This window comes from Cardiocondyla obscurior, linkage group LG01, assembly GCF_019399895.1.
Source record: "Cardiocondyla obscurior isolate alpha-2009 linkage group LG01, Cobs3.1, whole genome shotgun sequence".
Classification (NCBI taxonomy): domain Eukaryota; kingdom Metazoa; phylum Arthropoda; class Insecta; order Hymenoptera; family Formicidae; genus Cardiocondyla; species Cardiocondyla obscurior.
In genome coordinates, this window is record NC_091864.1 from 8,901,638 (window position 1) to 8,920,864 (window position 19,227).

Consider the following 19,227-nt stretch of genomic DNA (forward strand, 5'->3'; position numbering starts at 1 on the left):
TCCGCGATCGATTGTGCACGTTACACTCACACGTTGGTGATCTCGAGAGTGCAGAGGCAAACGAAACTGTCTCGCTGCATCGTGCGAAATTTGTTGCTAATCCGGCCGTCACTCCGAACCTAAAACCAGTCTTACGGCGAGTCGCGTGTCGTTTAAAACAATTGCGCCAGCCGATTGTCAAAATGGAAAGGCGTAAAAAAAAAACGTTTTTGCTAATCGTATTGTCGCTATTTGTGCACCGGTGCCGAATTGATTTTCCCCATACGATCAACCAGAATATTGTGTTTTTGTTCCCCGTTTCTTCTTTTTAATTTAGCTTCGTCGGTATGCTCGTTTGTAACGCGGAAAATAATTACGGCGATAAATTAATTAACAGGAACGCGGGGCAAATTCCGTACTCGCTGGGATTCGCCGCGGCGTTCGCAGGAAAAATATCAATCGATATCGTCCGCCGGCGAAAGGAACGCGTATTCGATATTCGCATATCCGATGCGAATTCCCGGCGGGCACCGGCGCGCAGGTTGCCGAAAAATAATTTTCAGCTGCTCCGCGCGCGCGGGATAGCCGTGCATACACTCACCCGCGCGGATCATCCGTCGCCCGCGTCCGTCGGGGTCCCGCGGTGCCTTTTTCTTTTTTCATCGGCCACCCCCGCCGTTCCGTTCCCCCGGGCGGCTCTCAGCGGCTCACCCCTCCGATCTTCCCCGCGCTGCCACCGTTACCGCTACCACGTCCGAGCGCACCCACCCCGCGGGATGCGCGGCGCGCCGCGCCGGCCGCTTTTGTTTTCCTCTATTTTCCGGTTTTTCCGGGTGGGCCGCGCCGGACACACGGCGGCGGCGACGGCTGGTGGTGTGTCGGCGCAACAAGTAGCAGATTATAAAAATCACTCGACGGCTCGGGGGCGTGTAGAGGGAAAAAAAGAAAAAAAGAAAGCACGGGTTGGAAGGGCGGGAGGGACGAAAAAAAGCGCCAAGCGGAGGCACGCCGTGAGAGAAAGCGGGATGGCGTGAGCGAGGTTGAAAGCGGCTGCAAGAGAGATCGCGGGATCGTGAGAGCGACGAGAGCGAGAATCGCGAGCGGGAACGAGAGGAACGAAGGACTGGTACGAAACGTGGTGGACGCGCGGGGTTAGCGGGGGCACAGAGGGGGGTACACGCCGAGTGAAAGAGGTCCGGTCCGGAAGAGAGAGAGCGAGAGGGAGAGCGCGCGAGAGAGATGCGACCGTAGGTACACATTTACCTATACATATGTATGTTTCCACCCGCCGCGTTCTCCGTTGCCTCTGCCACCCTTCTCCGACTCCCGCTTCCGCTCTCCCCTCGATCTCTGCCTCGCTCTGCACCTAGCCGAGCTGTAGCTCCGTCGCTCTCTCCTCGTCATCCTCCTCTCCCTTCGGTTTCTCGTCTACTCGCACGCTCGCCCGTTCTTTCGCTCTCTCGCTTCTCCGCTCATACTTCGGCTTTCGGTCTCTCGCGCTCTTTCCGCCCGCATATAAGCCGTGCGTGGCGATTTACATTAAACGCCGGTCCGTTTCCCTCCGCCGTTTCGCGGGAACACGCGCGAATGTTGGTGGTACGAGGGCGGCGGCCGTGAGGACGGCGGGGGAGGGTGAAAAGAGGGTTCTCTCTTTCTCGCGCGTTGCTCCCGCTGTGACGGGGGGAAAATCATCCGAAAATACTCGTGCGCGAAAGGTAGCGTGCGTCTTTTCGGACCCGAGTTCGCGTGCATAAACTCGAGATCCCACAAAAAAAAAAGGAGGACCTCTTTAATAAACGCGCGCCGCCGTGTCTCTTGTCTTCGCGTCGCGATTTCTGCGAGGAGATCGCGTTCATGCCAACGCGGAGGACGACGCGGTTAATGCTCGCTCGAAGGGCACTCGACGATTTCTCGCGCGATGAGCCACGATGGCAGCGGCCGTTCGAACCCGTCATTATCGTCGGATGAGCTTACCCGTGACGTGACACACGCTCCGGAGGCAAATTACATCCGCACGCAGTAGCGCAGACGTTCAATCAAACGCGCTTTTAATTGTTTAAATATCATCCCTCACGGCGAACACCCGGGAATGGTGTGTCTCGTTTTACTGTCGCGTAAGAGCGTGTCCTCCCTCGCGGGAGGATCTTTCGGAGCTCGCGAGATCTCGCAAATCGACCGCGGTGATTAAGGATCGCGAATCTCGGCCGCGAGATCCTCACGGGTCTGTCACTTCTATAAGAAACGCCAGCGTGCGAATTTATTGATGTGCGCGTGCTCGCAGCGCAAGCCTTGCCTGCGACGCGTCGCGTCGCATCGATGCATTCGCCATGCACCGACGGCGGACTTTATACGCGCTGGCCCTCGTCCTTTCCGATCTCCAGTTGATCGATTTTCCGCGGGGTCGACGACCCGCGCCCGTTCTGTCGAACCCTTCGTCGTTCGCGCTCGTCGGCGCGCGAAGAAGAAAGGAAAGGCGCACTTTCGGCGACGACCGCGGGACATCCCGGTGGACACGCCACCGGCCATATTTATCGACTAGGACGCACTAGGACGCGCTAGATGAAACTATATTTACTAGGAAACGCGATCAATACTCACAATTCTGATGGGACCGAACATTATCTCGCCGCGCTCGTACGTTCCGCCTGTTATTTCCGCGTTCTGTTAAATCACCCGCGGTCGAGAGCGTGCTCGATTAAGCATTGTTCCCTAGCTGAAAGCGAATTTTTCACTCGCCTTTCTCCGCCGTGCGGCTCCCCGGTATTTATTAATCCGCCGTTGATTAGTAATTAAAGGGACGTGAGCGCGCCGCGTAAAAACGACATGTTACATTAGCGTAATGAAACGGAGTTATTAAGTTGGCGGCTCATTCATGTTGAATGCCGCGCGTTCGACGGTCGCATTAAAATTCTAATTCTATATCGATATCCTCGAATTATAGAATTCTCGCGGACGTTTTTCCGTTTCGTCTCGAAGTGTGCTCCGGGCACGCGTTCCGTATTGCCAATCCTAACGCCGTCAATTTAATGAATAAAAAATAATCCACGTTCCCTTACGTGTTTATTGTTGCATGAACTTAAAATTGCACGTCGTCGAAGCGTAAATAATCGAGTTTACACGCGATGCAGAGCCCGGCATGCCGCGACCAAATTAGTGGGCAATGAAAATATTTCGTTGCAACTGTCGAAATATATTGTTACAAACGACGTCCGATCCTAACGGGCGGTTTTTATCTAACCGTTACGCGCTCTAGCATACGATTAAATTGTATTTCAAGCGATGACCGTCGACTATTTCCAACTCGCCGTACGCGGCGAATTTTATATCCCCGTCCAGACACCGCCTGAATAATAGTTTTAACAATGTTTTATTACTTGAGACCACTGCTATTATTGCGCTGCGTTTTTTTTTCTGTTTATTTTATTTTATTTTTTTTTTTTTTTCCTACGTAGACTTTTTTGGGCGCGGGATTAAAACTCAAAGAGATCGGGATCTCTTCTGGTGACACAATTAATCTGCAAAAAGGCCGCGGCCTAGAGCCGACGATTATGCGAGTTGAATGACGGAGACGCGTGAAATCGATTCGGAGATAATGAGCTGAAACGCGCCCGTTGCACCTGCGTGGCAACAATTGCGAGAGGAGCATGCTGCGCGAACAATAAATCAGACATTATTTTAAGAGTTTTTTATTTTTTTTTAATAATTGTTGTTATTTTTTCTTTTTCTTTTTCATTTTTTTTTTTTTTTTTTTTCTGCAGTCGGAAAATCGCCAAGTCGCGCGTGAGTCACGGCTGTCAAAGGTCCGTCGAGCAGCCAGCGGCGCCCGATCAACCATCTTGGCAATGAGTACTCGGCCCGATATATTTTTCGCGGCCGCGTAAGAATAAATTACATTACGTTCGGGCGTCGCGATCGACTCTCGGCCGGCTGCTGCCAAGACCCGGAAAAAGGAGAGGCGGGTTTTCTAGAACGACTAAAAATAGCGCGCGCACTCTCGCGAAAATAAAATGGCAGTTCCACGCAGGCGGTTGCCGATGGGGAGGATAAGGTAGGACGTGGTAAAGGGAGGAGGGAAGAAGAAGAGAAGAAGACGAAGAAGAAAATGAAGAAGTAGAGGGAGGCGGCGGCGGCGGCCGCCGCACGGTTGAGGAAATGCAGAGGGAAAAAAAAGGAGGCAAAGCATCTAAAATTGGCGGGACTGACTTTGCCAATATGCGGCGATGGCGGGCTCCTATGGCGAGTACCGGTTGGAGACCGGCTTCTGGACCTAGGGAGTAGGATGTGTCTAGGAAAACAAAGAGAGGAAAAAAAAAAATGGCGAGCTCGAGTGGGGAAGGCGCATGGAATCCTCTCTCTTTTCTTTCCGCGGGCCTGAGAAAGCGCGCGATACCAGGAGATACCGCGGCGCGACGTGAGTATAAAGAGCATGGGATAGCTTTATTACGGATTACAATGCGACGGCGGTCCCGAAGATCCCACGATAATGACATCGCCCTATCGCGGCGGCGTATCTTCCCGCGACGAGCGAAATATGCGGCTATAGTGACGGTAATGATATCGATATCGCGTACGGATCGAAGATACGATCTGGGCCGCGCGACGCGTTACGCGTTTAATAAACTCCCGGGCCGTAAACGCGGCGACGAAACGCCTTCGCCGAGTAATAAAAATGAGAGACTTTGCGCGCGACCGAGAAGACCTGTCCGCTCCGAAGCGAGAGCTACTTATCTTAACTGTGGACTTTACGTTTAGCACTGACAACTTTCGTGAGACGAAAGTGAGACGCGCCGTGCACATCTGCCTTTCAATAAAATGCCTTCCGATAAGTCGAATATGCATAAAGTAACACTCGATATTGCGAAATGTGGACGCGCGTAATGGGGTGGGGAAAAAAAAAGCGAGTTGTTTCGTTTTTATTAAAAAAGGCGGAAACATCTTCGCGCAATGTACGATAAGATCGATACAATTTGTTTTCTTCTTAATGACGCAGCGGAAAGTTTACAATAAAAAAAGAAAAGAAATTACAAAACGTAGCATTGCTACGTCCAGTTACAAAGTCACGTTCGTAAAGCTTTGTTATTTAAGCGAGCGCGAATTATTCACTCCCAACGTAGAAGTCGCAAGCCAGATGCAGCCGGATTTTCGCGGCGACGAAAACATCGCGAGCGAAAAGTAGTGAGCCCCCCTCGCCGAGTCTTCTCGTTCGTGTGTAGGTTTTGCATCTAAAAGAACTCCGGGGAGAGGGATGAAAGGTTGCATCGGAAGCAGAGAGAAAAAGAGAGAATATAAATCGGGGGAGAGAAAAAGAAAAAGAAACGAGCAAAGACGGTAAGAAAAAGAGCGAGGAGGAAAGAGAACGTCGACCTTGATGAAAATAACTCGTCGAACTGACCATACCTCTTGCACGTGAAGTTAAAAAGTGCAGCCTCGTCGCGAAGGGAGAGCCTTCGAAACGGGCGGCGTTTTCGACCGGTCCTTCATGAGATTCGCGGTCGTTTGGCGATCTCGACGCCGAACGTCGCGTTCCGATAATTTAATTGTTGTCACGTAATTGACCTCTCCGCTCTATAGACCTTTGTTTCGCACGACGCTCGTTAGCGGGCCTGATCATTCGGAGTATTTCGAGCCATTTGAGATGACGATGCGATACTGAACACCTCCCTGCCCGGTCTATCCTTCCAGAGAAAGAGGAAAAGTGTTCTCGCACGCGGAGGTAAATTTATGGCCCGGTGCGTGGCTTGGAGGATATCGAGTGGTGAGTCGCGTGGAAAGGATTTCGCGTGCAGGAGAGGCTCGAGAGGCCGTGAGAGGTGAACGTGGGTGGGTTAAGAGCAGAGATCGAACGACCTCAGCTCGGACACCAACCAGAAGTGGACCGTATTATCCAGCAACTTCGTTTTACAGGCGCCGTAGTGACCGATGGCGCATTTCCTACCAACAGCTGGCACATGCTGAAGTAGAATCCAATGATGATTTCGAACGGTTCGCTTCTCGGATAGTTTTTTTTTTTATTGCGATGTTGTTTAAATAGAAATTAAGTCTTATATTTACGATTGTAATTATAAAAGTGTTAGTACCTCTTTCTGAAAGATTTAATTAGCAACTAGCTCGCGATCAAGTTGAAACGGCACCATAGTTTAAACAATTAAAATATAGCAAAAAAAAAAAAAAAATTACAGTCACAGAGAGAGCGAAACGAAGATACTGCCAATAAATCGTCGGTGTTCTATTAATATCGTAGAATTTTGTATTGACATTTCCGCGCGTAACCCTCGTTATGTCGGATATACCGTGCAGATTTTGTGCAACAATGCAACGGGATTTGCGCTGCGAACGAGTTTTTACTATCATCAGTCATCAGGCAAACGACGAGATCTCATATTTACCTAACATTGCAGTAGAAACGTGTGCGTTCGTGCAGATAAATCATCATCGTCTGGTATCGGGCGCAGCATATAAATATAAACGCGAACCTGTCATCAACCGCCACCCCACAGTGTCGAGAGTGAGCGTTTTTTTTTTATCTCGCGTTTCGATACCGCTGCATCCCCGTCGCCACTACCCGACCCCGGCAAAACGGATCGTAAAAAAAAGGGTTTAGAAAAACGCCACTTAAGGGTGACACGATTAGGGATAAGTCCAAAAAAAAAAAAAAAATCTTGGGGGGAGATAGTTTTTCCCTGGCAGGTTCCGTTTTTTTTTCTTCTACTGTTTTTATACACCTGGCTGAAAAACCAGCACCTGGGATACTACAGCTCTGAAAGAAGGCCAGGTTTTTTTTTCTCATGTCGTGCTAACTCTCGGAACAAGGTGCACTTTTGCTAAGTGCGTAAGGTTTTCTTGAAGCTGGAAACGTGACATCTTTATCGCGATAATAGGAAGATAATGAGATCCGCAGTAATTATGTAATAAATAATCAGATATCGTTTTGCTAATTACGACGTTTAATCAATAGCGAGTTTCTTACCTCTTTGTTCTTATCCCGCGCCGGATTTCGTGATGGTTTCGAAGATCCCTTTCGATCTGGAGGCGCGTCAATACAAAGGCGGCCGCTCCACTGTCTTAACGTCCACCTCGTTCATTTTGAAAATTCGAAATTGCCCGGGGTAGAGTCTCGCCGTCGTGTACTCTGCAAATTAAATAACATTGCAATGGGTTAACGAAGTGTAGATTCTGTCGCTCGGACGCCTATCAGGCCGCCCACTCTCTCGATTCTAGATCTCCCTCGCCCCCTGTTGCCCGTTTTGCCCTTCTCTGCAATTTACCATCTAAGTGTCGTCCTCCTCGCCCCCACTCGGCGGCCTATTTTACCCCACTTTCCCGCCTTTTCCCCTCTTTCGCCCAAGGCTGGCCATCCCATACACTTTCCACCCCCACGACTTATCCCCACCCCGAGGTCTCACCCCTAGGAAAAATAAGCGACCGGACACCTTACCGAACCTCTCCACCCAGACCACGATTGGTTGTTCGTAATCTGCAGGTAAAGTCTACAACATCTCGGTGGGACCTGAAAACGTGTGGCGAACACCGGTGGAAGCTGAGAAATGTTACAAGATTACGCCTGAAGTATTTACATTTATGTAACAGAGAGAAACGTCTTGTTTCGCTTTCGTTTTTGAGGAGATAAAGGTTGTCACTTATATGCTGAGGTGCTATTTTTTAAATTACTAGACGTCTTCGCGTCAAAAGCTGAGTCAAGCTGACGGAACGCAGTCGCCTGTCCGCGTCTTTTCAACACCTCGAAAAACGCTACCTGATTCGACCCGACAACTAATCAACTATTTATTTATTACTTCGGCAAGTATGCAAATTATGTTACGGTAGTGCGCGGCTGATTAACGATTTAAAATATTTATCTTCTAGTTAACTCTGATCCGTTTGCGGTGTCGGCGCGAAAAGGGCGCGCTGCGCGAGCGGCGCGTTAAATGATAATTATATACTCGGATAATCGGGGAATGTCGATCTCGTGGAATAAAAGGTAAACCGCGCGTCGCAAATGTTTGGCTAATACATCACGATCGACGGCGAACGGCCGCGCGCGAACCACACGCCTCCGTCCGTGAAATCTCGTTAGCCATTTAATTATTTGCGCGTGCTGAAAAGTTAAACGGCAGAGATTTTTGCCGCGCGCGCCCCGCTTATCGACAGATCGCAAAATACGTGCGCCGATCAATTTTTCATTTGCACTCCCTGCTATTTTACTGGGTGATCATGCCATTAACGTCGGAGTCGCGGTGACAGTTTTCATTCGGGAAACACGGTAAAATGTGCTTGGCGAACAATTCATTTTTTAATGTTTTTTTTGTTTTACTTTATTTAATTTCTCTTCGTAGAAATCATTGATTGTATTTAAAAGACACAACTGATCACTGAGCACTCAGTGATTCTTTATTACAATCGATTTCTACACTAACGTCGCGGTACTTGTTGATCATTCAATCATTTGTATTTTGCGTAATTAATTTAAAGAAAAAAAAAGAAAAAATATAATTAATGCGTTAACGTATAAATAAATACATATATGATTTATCTCTGAAAATTATTAGGTGTAAAATAGTTTATTATAACGCAGCAGAAACAAAGGTAACGCCGCGCGCGTTTATACAAAATTCGCAGGTGAAAAAAGTCCCTCACTTCCAGCGGCTGTTTAGAACGTTCTTCGACAGGTCCCGACAGAGTTCGAGACCCGACAGGCTTCTGCGGCGTGTACCCGGGTCGGGAACTCGACCGAAAATCGAAATGCAAATGTCCCAGGACCATCTTCTTCCCCGGAGGGCACTCTAAATCTCTCGCACGTTTACCGGCCGGTCCGGTTGTTTATTTTTTAATTAAAGTCTTCCGCGGAGGCAGCTTCTCTTGGCGCGGTGGCAGGATTAAAAAAGGTCCCTCGGAGTTATTAAGCTAATAATGTGTCTCGTGCCGCGTGCCGTACCTTCTGCGCGTAGATACGGAACGGCGAGGGAAGATAGAGAGGGAGGCGGGTCCAGAGAGGCAGAACGAGCGACACGCGAAAGGGTCAAGGAGGAGAAAAAGGTTGCCTGCGAAGGTTTAGGCAAAGGATAAAGAGGGTGGAGGCGGAAAGGCAGCCGGAGAGAGAATTGAGAGGCAGCGTGGGAAGATGGTCGGGCAGAAAAAAAAAAAAAAAGAGAGAGGGTCCAGAACGCAAAAAATCACTTTGGCACGCGTGCACCTCCATCCTGATCCTTTCATCGGGACGATCCTCTTGACGGCTGCGAAAGTTTGTGAAAGCGACGACTCGGGTTTCCGAAGTGACCTGACGTTTCAGTATGTGGACAGACGGTCAGTCATCCTGTGACTTTTCATGTATAATGTGAGGTTTCCGAACGTCGAACTCTTCGATCTTATAAAAAATAAATGCAGTCGTATTTACTTTGCCTGGACGAAACGTCCGAGCGATGGTTTCCGTTTCCGAGTCTTTTACATTTTAATTCATGGATAATTTAATTCTTCATTTTTTCCATTTAAAAGAAACGATAAGTCTGATAAATTTTATATATACATAAAAAAAATTTATATTTTAAAATACGAAATTGCGCTAAATTGTGGCGGAATATTTATTTTTTAATTAAAAATTAAAAAAAAAAACGTAGCGAAAAACGATAATTTTATATAAATTCTTTGTTCGCGACTACAAGAACTAATATGCATTATAATAAAATTAAATCTTATTCTGAGACGACGTCGGCGTGAGGAAAAAGAAGTCGCAAGACGTCGGAACGCGGTAACAAACGACTAAAATGAGAAAACGAAGGCCGAAAGGAGCAGCAAAGAATGGCCGGAGGCTGTGAAAGGATGGAGGAAGGAAGGAAGGAAGGAAGGTCCGCTCGGCTGTGTCTCACCCTCTTGTTCCGCCCGCTCCTCCTCCGTCGCCCTCTTGCCTCTTCCTGGCCGTCATCTCCGGGGCGATTTTCCACGGCACCTAAGAGAAGGGGCCAATGAGACGCTGGGCGTCGGTATTGATCCGAGGCGTCGTCCAGGAGACGCCCGCTCCAAGACGCCCGGCTTGCCCGGCGCGAGAGAGCGGCCCCGCAGTTCGAGATAAAAGGACGAAAGCCTCTCCTGGAGACGAGCCACGGGTCTTTCCGCCTTCCGTGTGTCCTGTATGTCCACATGAAACCCCGTATATGATCCGATACGGCTTGCGATCTCCTGTCTACCATTGGCGGCCACGGCACACGTTACGCAGGACACCACGCCGGCGACGAGTCCTTTGTTGATGATAATCCTGCCGTGGCCACCGCGTCGGCTGACCGAAATCTGTGTCGCCTTAATCTTTTTTTTTTGTCTCTAACAACAACAATTCTTTTTTTTTTTAATTTTTTTAAATTTAATTTTTTTTTTATCTAAAAACTGGCGTGATAAATTTTGACAAATGCTTCGAAAAAAATTTACATTTTTAAGCGGTAACAAGTACATGATATATATTATTTTAGTCTTTATAAAGTATCATTTGCAATTTTTAAAGTCTCGCGAGCATTCTCGTCAAAGTGAGCTGGGCAACTTGGCACGGAAAGCTCGGCTATTTCTTTAGATGAAACTCCATCTAAGTCGCGCGTTTAAATTTAATTATATATTCCGTTATCAATCACATTTGGTTGGCAAGGCAACCTAGCGTCCCTTGCCGTATCACGACGGTCTCTTCAATAACCCGCTCTCGTTCGCGTATGACGAATACACCCGGCGAACAAATACTGCACCGAATTGGCGGCAACACTTCTATCCCGCTCGAGAAAACACCGCCGACACCTCTCCCGGCCAAATGAAACGAAAACATGTAACGCGAATGACAAAGTGGAACATAAAATCATCGCTCATCCGCGTGTCAGGTCGTTTCTCGTAATCAGTCAACTTCGCACTTCGTTAATATCGTTGTCGTTAAAGCAGCGCGCTTCGCTTCAATTTTTTTTTTTCTCCGTATTAGTTTTGATTTTGCCTCTAATTTTTTATTACAATATAATTTTTAATCGATTAATAATCTGCGCGATTAATAATCTGCGCGATTAATAATCGCGCGATCTCTTCGTGAAAAAACATTTCGTTATTTTTTTGTCCGGATAAAAGTCTCGTTGAAAGGATTCTCGTTTTTTTTCGCGCTTTTTTATCTCTCCTGTCGAGCTGACAGGACGCCGAAATATTCGACAGGCTGGTTACACGAGGCAGGGCGACATTATTCCGTAATCCGCACGGCGATCTTGGCCGTTGTGAAAGAATATCCGAAGGAATTTCCAATGAACGTGCGACGCCTGAGCTTTCACTGTGCGGGTGGCGCGCGTCGGGACGCCGTTCCTTTTATTTTCCTTCAATTTCCTTCCTTTCAGGTTTCCCATCAGCCTTTCCATTAATATTAAAACAGGAGCGTAGCCTCGCGAGGGCTGTTTCAAAGAGGGTGGCGATGGTGTTTCAGGCCGCGCACGGCTCTGTCGAGGTACTAACTGGCAAAGACGGGAGTGGGGAGTGAAGGACCACGATGAGGGCGGGCTAAGGGGCGTTTGGCTCGTTTTTCATCTTGATCTTCTAGAGTTACCAATTTGAACCAGCTAGACCCATCATCTCGCTCCGCTGCCCGACTCTCTTTATCGTAACTCGCGTAACCCACGGTAGCTGTGCTTAATTTTAAAGGCAAGTGTCTAAGAATAATCCGTTGAAAATATGTTAAAAAAAAAGTACGAGAGAGAAAGAGAGAAAGTAGCGTTTTGTTTTAATGAAGAAATTAAATATATTTTCGGAAATGCATGCAATGTAATTGCGGTTATTGTGTTCGTCTTAGAGTTGGGCGAAGAAGCTCGGCAAAGACGTTTCGTGGGAAAGCCACCGGTTCTTAGCTCGTGATTATTTATCGTGACCTGACCCTTTCTTACGCAACCCTCGCCGCGGGCAACCCCTCAGGACGACCAACGGTCAGCGAACCCCCGTTTCGGCATTATGGGAACCGGTTTTTCGAATGCGCGCGCACGGCCGCAATTTTTCCGGAGAATTTTTATCGCGAACCCGTTTGACCAGTCGGCTGAACGTGTGTCCAGGTGGTCACTTCCTGGCCACCCCAGTCTGGGTCATTCTTAACTCCCCTTCTGCCGCCCCGCCGTGTTGCCCGCTACTTCTCAATTCCGCGGCACGATTTGCAAGGAAGCGCGCAAATGCGCCTCACGAGTTCACCGTCACGTCCTTTTCGATTGCTGCGCGATCGATTTTCGTAAGGGGAGCATTTTTGGCGGCTTTTAAAAATAATGATTTAATTCGGCCGATTGTATATTTGATCTCGCATACGGGAAAATGGATTGAAAAACGCGATTTCCACTTGACCGGGGAAAAACGCAATGACTGCCGGGCGAATATATTTCATCCCATCAATGACATGAAAGCTTTTTCGACCTCTGATTTTTCGAGCCACATCCTGCTTCACCTGTAATTAATCGGGCTTATCGTATTACTAAATCGAAACTTATATGGATAAATATTCAGCCGGATCCACTGTGCATAATACGAGCGGTTGATTTTATGGGTAATATATATGAGAGCGGGAAGTTCGGTAATTAATGGCTTTTATTCGAGAGCGGCGAACGAATGAAATAAACTCGATCGCAAGTAATTCGAACGTCGTGCCGGTCTATATAAAGCCTTATAAAATTTCTCCGCGCTCGATAATTTCGACAATAGAAGTTAAAATTAAATCCTTCCCGGCCGTTGCTTACTTTGCTCCTCTTATTTTTATGTTACTTTTATTTTTACACCACAGCCGTTCGTCGTCGAACGGGTCGGCGTCGATTAACCGGAAAAGTGAGACTTGCGAATGCGCGTTTTAATCGCGACTCGTGGCGGAATTTTCAGCCGGGGCGGATTAATGTTCCGCGTTACCATTAATCTTGATACTCGGCCGCGATGCCCGCCGCTTTTTGTCCTCGTGCGCCGAAACTAATGCGCGCGATTTCACGTCTGACAAGACGTTGAGAAGGTTAGCTCGCCTCTTCAGTGTTTTACATTTGCATTCGATGGCAGGCCGCGCGGGGCGGCGGTGGTGGAAGGCGGCGGCGAGAGGCGGTAGAGAAAGGCAAGGTGGTTGGGGGGTGATGTTTTGTAAGATCTGCTCGAGAGACCATTCGTCTTAGTATCTGCCTCGGGGGGCGGTGAAATATAAGCTAGATCTACGAGAAAGATAAATGAATCCATCCTCCCACCTTCCGTCGCCTCCCCCCGGCTGCCGCCCGTTTCTACCCTTACCTTCCTTCCACCCTGCCGACGCTACCCTCTCGCAAGACGGGAGAAAACCACCCGGGACAGGAGTATCGTCCTCGCGGCTTCCTCTTTCTCGCTCGTGGTGCGCGTAAAAAGGGGGGCACGCCTCGATTACGCCGATTATAACGACTTATCTGTCGTGGCGCGTGTGCCATTTGCGGGATGGCGTTGCGAGCGGCGCAATTAATCATATCAAATTACGGCGACCGTACGAGAAACGTGTAATAAATACAGCGTGGAGATAAATCGGGAGAAGGAAGGGAAGAAGGTGGGTGACGAACGTTCCAAAAGTAGGCCGACAGGTGGAAAAGACGAGATGATGCGCAAGGTGGGTAAAAAAACGACACGACCGCCGGGGAACAGAGATTCGATAGTGCGATCGCGGACAGCGGCGACAAAGAAAGTAAAGAAAAAAAAAAAAGAAAAAATAAAAAAGAACAAACAACCGGCGATGAAGAAGAACCCGAACGGCTTCACGTCGGGTGGCGTCTGCGAAGTCGGCGCTCGCCCTCTTTCTTCCCCGCCAGATAAGCATCGCTTTGCATACGATCGCCATTTTGCGGGGAGCATAATTTAAATTTCGTTCTATTGTTTTGTCGCTCTTCTTACCCCCCTCTTGGCCCACCCATCCTTGGAGCGGAGTTTCGAGTCGCCGGCTTCGGGGGCCACCCTCGCCCCCACCTTCGTCACGCAACCCTTCGTGCACCATCGCGCCGTGCCTTCGTGCAACCCCCTTCGTGCCGCTGCTACCGCTACCGTCACCGGCATGGTATAGCTGCCGTGCCCCAGCGGCGGTGGCGGTGGCGGCCATTTGCATGAAATTAGAATCAGAATTTTCTTGCCGGAAAATTGGCCCTTCGCCGCCCCAGCTCCATCTCGGCCGTGACTACGAAAATTTTAATTAATTCGTCGCCGAGCGCGTTATCGCGACATTTAAGATTTAGGCTCTCCCCGCTACATTCGAGAGGCGATTTGGCCGAGGTCGATCTAAATAAATGTCTCGATCCTTTTTGCGCTAAATACATTTGCTATTGTTTCAGGAATTATATTCCACTCGCTTCTCTCCGAGACAATTAAATTAACTGAATTAAATTACGTGTTCATGTATACCGAGTTTACATATACAGTCCTATTCTCTAGCTCGTTCAACTTTATTTGTTTTATATGAACTGACAGATATTGTCTTACAAAAAAATGCGTGTTTAATATATTTTCTACGTCGCCACCGTTGCAACCAATATTAAAATCTCTTTTGTTCGACCCTTCAAATTTAATTAAATAAAAATTTCGCGCGGCGCCAAGTTCCGTTCGCGATTTTTCGCAAACGAATAACATTTTACATAAATATGACATATTAATTTTACACGGTGTGCCGTGTAATTATGACGCACCGGCGATACCCACGGTGCCGGTTGTAAGTATCTCGGCGTCGTATTAAAGCTCGCAAGCTCGTTATCTACCGCGAAAGGCACGATAGACCCGCGGCTCTGGCGAAAGGCAATGTGCGTCTCCGTCGTGGAAGAGGACCCGCGGAGCGTTTCATAGCGTTTAGCCTTTATGGCGTGCGGTTCTCTGCAGCCATCTCTCGCGCTAGGTAGCTCGTCGCCGAGACCTCCTTCTACCCACCCTCTCGTCCCTCCGCCGGTCCCTCAGCCGCGAGCTCTCTCTCGCAAGCTCTCGACACCGCACTATGGCGTTTACGCCGCGGGAACAATGGACCGAAATAAATAGCCCGTCTTTCGTCTTTTGTTTCTTGGGGGTCCATTGTTGCCGCCCGTAGATAAGAAAACAAGAGACTCTGTCGCCGTGTTTACGAGCTCCGGCCCCGGGGCTCTCCTGGATGCTGCGGCCCCCTTTTTGCCTCTACGGCTTGGCGCACACCGCCGTCGCCGTCGCCGCCACCTTCCACCTACATGCGCCGCTTCTTCCTTCGTGGCCGCCTCATCTCGCCTCATCTCGCCTCTCTTCCTCCCCTTTCGTCTTTCGTAATCCTTCTTCTCGCGACGTTCTTCGAGATTCGGCTGACACTACACCGCCGTCACGGCCCCATTTCACCTGTCTGCCACCGTAAAACTTCCAGCTCGCGGATTTGGGCTATCGGAAGATTGCACGAGAACGTCCCGACGTTCGTTACAATTGAGTTGGTCCAGCGCGATGTATGTTTCACTTTAAAGCGGCGTAGACGTCGGTTCGTCGACTTTAGATCTGTGTTAACTGTGCGAGACTAATTAATTTTTTTTTTTTTTTTTTTTTAATTAGATCAAAATTATTCAGGGAAAATTATTTCTGAAGATAAGATTGTGAATTACGGCGATTTCTCTACCTTTATTATTCTCTTTCTTTATTTACCAAAATGAAATGGATGTTTCTGTTCAAATATGGTTTAAATGAACACACGAAAGATCACGGATAAAACGTGCCGATGGCGGAGGTACGGCAGACCAAAAATCTGAATTAGCTGCAGTTACCGTGTGAGCGAATTTAATCAAATAAAACTTTCCTGAATTACAGCTATCATAATTTTGTTCCGCATAAAACAGAAATTCCTGTATTAAATGATTTTCTCAACTGCTAGTTAATAACCTGACGTTTTACGCGCGATCACTGACAATTCCGATTTAACGGCGAAAGATTCCGCGGAGCAAATTTCAAATTTATAATATACATATATTACATGTACTCGCGTATACATATACATATGTACACGGCTTTTTCATCTTCCGTCAACTGCGTTACATTCGAAATGACATACTCAACGTTTCTCGCGCTCTCGATCGCGATGCTCGCAATGAACGCAATCGCGCGTTCGCCGGGCATAAGAATAGGGTGGAGGGGGGAGAGGGATCCTTTATTTCGGTCTAACAATAGAAAAGAATCAGTGTCGTAGAATAGCCGAGCAGTTGCATTGCGAGCGGGGCATTCACGATCACTCAGACCGATGCGCGCGCGTGTGTGTGAACCCCTGGACACACTGGACATCGGACAGCCGTGGTCCCGTTGGCCGGGGTAGCCTAATTTCGAAAACGGTAAACTGGTTTGTCCAGTTTCCACCTTTATTCGTTCCTTCGGCCTTCCTTCCTTCCTTCCGCGCTGTAGGGTCACCGCGCGGGACCGACTGGACCCAAAGAGAATCGGACGCGGGGAAACGAGGGGCTACCGTAGCGGCGGTCACTTTTTCGACTTGGGGTCCAGTCGGTCAGTTCCCATTGGACACACGACACCGATCACAGCTATTCACGATTTTTCGCAACAAAATCGGTCGCGTCGAGAAAAGTGCCACGACTCTTTTGGATTTCTCGCGAGTTAAGGAGGCCGTCTCTCGTGACAGTGACATGTGCTCTCGTGAAATTCACAGGTTACCGAGAATATTATCGCAAAATGGCAAAAAACTGGTGCTTGTAATATATATATATATATATATATATATATATATATATATATATATATATATATATATATATATAGAGAGAGAGAGAGAGAGAGAGAGATATTTAATTTAACATCTCGTTGGTTTTAATCGAAAAGAATTTGTATTGACGAAATTCGAGAATATTTAATTAAATTAGCCGCGTGAGATAATCTGAAAAAAAAAATGCTATTATTGAGAAAGACATATCGAAGCCGTACTTTAAGCGAATCTCGTTCGAACTGTTGCACGTTCCTCGAGACGGCAGGAAGCCGCGAATAGGGCCGAAGTTCGGCAGAAACTCGCGACAGAGACAAAAAGGGTTCTTGGAGTTTCTTCCTGACTCCTCGATCTCCATCCGTGCACCCTCGCGCGATTCTCTCACTTTCCCCGGGGCGCCGCCGTTCCGAGAAGCTTGGTGTAATTCAAATTCGGTTAATTCCGGTGATTTTTCAAAGTTTCATTAGACGCCACCGGGCGGTAAGAGGTGGCAGGGAGGACGACCGGGAGAGACGTAGCCCCCGCGGGTGAAGTATGGCCCCATACTTTACTCTGCGGTCGGCGAAGGCGTCTTAGGCAACTAAGGAATCCTGGAATAACAGGACTTGCGAGCACAGGGCGATGGTGGGCGGATGAGGGAGGATGAGAACGGGAAGGGAGGAATATAAGGGAGATGGGTTACACCGGGGCAAAGGATTGCCGCGCGCGGTTAGGCGGGGGCGCGGCGAGACGGCACGGCCGGAAGGAGATCTGAAATTGAAGCTACCTCGATTTAGATTAGATGAATTTATATCGCTCGCCGGGAAAATCGCTCGCGGCACCCCCTCCGCGCCATCCGAGGTCGCTTTCTTTGGATAAAGTAGAAACCCTTCGATTTAGCCGTCGAAATCTATGGATTTTCTTCGTTTATTAATCTCGCTTCTTGAACGCGCGCCCGAAGATAATCTGTTTCCGGAGTCTGCGATCTTTCACTTCTCTCTAATTCCAAGCTCTCTAAGAAATGGTCACTTTAGGAAGAATTTTTTTTTTTCTATCAATGCAATTTTTTGAAACTGTTCTGAAAAAAATAAAGATAACTACAGTTTGAATTTTTTTTATGCCGAGTAGGAAAGAAGGCAATTTTTAAATAATGCTCGTAAAATGAGGAGAACAAGCGTCCAACAATCTGTTGTAATTACGGCCGCTGTAAATATCTTTTAAATTACAGTCCGATTACTTGCGAGACTTTCCGGTTGCTCACCGGTCATCACCGTAATGAGGCCACGCAGCGGCAGTGTACCGGGTGGCAGGATTTTTTTTTTCTTCTGGAACGTATGTGGGCGAAAGACGGCGGGCGCATATGCGTGCACATGACGCGACATCTGGTCCCCTCCGATGAATCGTGATTTTTTCACCTAGTTCTCGGATTTTTCAACACGACTCCCTCTTTAGTGTCCTTCCGGTCACCTTGTTCGGAAGGTTACCCCGTCGAACCGGCGACGATTGTCTTGCCCGGCGCGGATGATGGTCCCGTCTTCGTCGTCGCTCTGTCGTAATTGCCACGTGTCGTCGCTCCCATCGTAAATAAGTCACGATAGAAACGGCTCGACAATTTTCTACTGACGGTGCAACGGAAGGTGGTAACTTTGTGGCATTCATCGCGACGACGGGGAGCGACCCCTTCGCGTGCCAGCCACGGTCATTCCACCATCTTCCTACGCTACGAGGGCCGCGAAAGTACTGAAATTACACTAAATTGCTCCGGGAGGCGGTTCCACCCCCGCGTGGCGTCGGCGCGAACCACGCAAAAGAAGCATCCGTGCAATTGTCGTGCGCGAATAACACGTCTCGCCGTTATCGTACCTTGCAATTGGCACGTTGCGGTCGTTCGCTCTCGTCTTGTTCGCTCGCGTTCTGAAAAACGAATTTGGCGAATGCAATATGAACGAGAAGAATAGGATGCAATTACGGGACATATAGGGTGAGATACGACGGGAGTCATTACGCGACCCTGAAGAAACCGGCGCGGCTGGCGCGAAAATTCGCTGACGCCAGCTGCTTCCCCGTCGAAAGAATTTCCTCGAGGATTCAGAGGGTGGCATTTTCTCTCGCCCTTTCCCCGGCACCGCGCCTTCGCATCCGTCCGACGATTCCGTACAGTCGAGAGGAGTCCTTGGCGAGGGATGGTTTTAATGATTTTTGGGGGTTGCCAGGAATGGCACCCTTTCTACGGACGAAGGCGGGCGCGGTGAACGGGGAATTTTTAAGCCCTTACTTTCGGTAGGAACCCTCTTCTCCGGTACTCTCATCGTGGCCCTTTCTCCGCAGCTTTTACCCCGGCGAGAAAACCTGGGGGTGGTTTGTTTCGGCAGTACAGCGTAGGGCGGACGGGTGGGCGAACGGCAGGAGGTCGGGGGAGACGGAAGAGAAAGACTTGTAGTCCGGGGGTGGTTTAGTCGGTCCTGCGCGAAAGATGGCTGGCAAAATGGAGGGATCTCTTTCTATTATGCCCCGTCCCTTGGCACCAGCCTCTCTATACGCTCCGAAGAACTCCCTTATCGATCTCCGAAAAACGGGACACACGGGTATAGAAAAGAGAAAGAGTCTCTATC

At 48.7% G+C, this 19,227-nt stretch overlaps 1 long non-coding RNA gene across 3 annotated transcripts in view; it reads left to right on the forward strand.

Moving 5' to 3' along the window:
• Positions 1-19,227, forward strand: part of LOC139105006 (uncharacterized) — a 96,014-nt gene that overhangs the window by 53,982 nt on the left and 22,805 nt on the right. The window lies entirely within an intron of this gene.